Source organism: Halyomorpha halys, unplaced genomic scaffold (genome assembly GCF_000696795.3).
Source record: "Halyomorpha halys isolate HHAL.00 unplaced genomic scaffold, Hhal_1.1 Scaffold586.1, whole genome shotgun sequence".
Lineage (NCBI taxonomy): Eukaryota > Metazoa > Arthropoda > Insecta > Hemiptera > Pentatomidae > Halyomorpha > Halyomorpha halys.
In genome coordinates, this window is record NW_027106076.1 from 547,550 (window position 1) to 549,048 (window position 1,499).

Sequence of the window (1,499 nt, forward strand, 5' to 3'; positions counted from 1 at the left end):
AATAAGTCTCTTGGCCACTAGTAACAAGTATCCACATCTGTACACTGCGCACTATACGCTATATATGTATATTGGTTTTTCCTAGTTTCGGGTCGAAACGTAATTGAAAAGTATGCCATATCCTTCCAGACCAAACTAGGACTGGATTATTTCCAGTACCATGACAGTTACTAGTAGAACTGTACCGAAGATGGTTTCAATCAACCTGCGCTAACTGTAAGGCCTCTGTTCCAATTACTGATTTCATGCTGTAGTTAGCGTAAATTCCTTCGCATTTCTGTCCTGATTCAACTATTATTGTTCCACTTATGTTTGTGTCCAAACAGTTTTTTTTTTTTAATTGTTGAAAAAATACTAAACAATTAACGAAAAATATAGTAATTTAGTGTTATTTCATTATGCTGAAATATTTCATAATTCTGATCGATTGTTAATAAATAAATAAATAAAGCTAACAAATAAGTCCAATAATCACAATTAAGCGTGGTCAAGATGTACGCACTTTTTTAAAACAAGAAAGCAAAATAAATTAACTTAATTAAACTTTCAAACTATTTTTTCACGTTTTAATTTGATTTTGTCACCAAGGCTACCGCAGCCGGCAACGCTCTTACGGGCCCGACGTGAACTGGCGAGGAAGATTGGAGTGCAAAACTGCGGTCACTAGAGGCAAATAACATTTCATGGCTTCGTTTTTTTTCTCACTTTTCTTTTCTGCGCTTTTTGCTTATCATCCTTTATACGTCATGTTTTTTCCTATATCCTAGGAGTGGGCCTATTGTCACCTCCGCATCCTATACGGCGTTCGAGTAAAGGCCGCTTAAGAAGTAGCAGGAGCGTGAAACTCCAGGCCTTGTCCTGGGGACATTGTCTCTTCATCCCATTCTGAAAACCGGCTTGGATTAAACGTTGCATCCTCGTTTGTCTAGACCGTCGGGATGGTCAGAGGGTCTCCTGTCACTTCTTAGAGTTCCGCATTCTGTAATTCCTATCCAAAATGTATTGACTGCAATGGTATATATTCATAAAACTGAAAGTAATTTTCTTTGAAGGTATTTTAGAGAAAATAGGAGTATTGATTTCTATAGAAAATTTGAAACTTTTGTTAAATTGTTATTCAGAAACATGATAGTGATGGTTCCTTATAAAACATTGCAAGTGAGTTTTCTTAAGTTCTGAATGATGGAACGACATGTTCAGATTTTGGTAGGGTTATAAATGGTTTGTTATGTGGTAGTGAATTTGTTGTGGATAATCTTATATAAGAAGAATTAAATATTAATGATTTTAAATTTTAAAAAATAGGCTTTTAACTTATAATAAAGGAAATGTCCTGGGCAGAATAACCTGCAAAAGTAACTTTAAATTAATGTGAGGAAGAAATTATAATTGAAGATGTTCTTGAGGATGGCTAAAATGGCCGAAACGTTGGACTGGTGAAAAATAAAAAGTGTTGAGACAAAAAAGGATACAAACTTTTGATTTATTTAATAAATAAT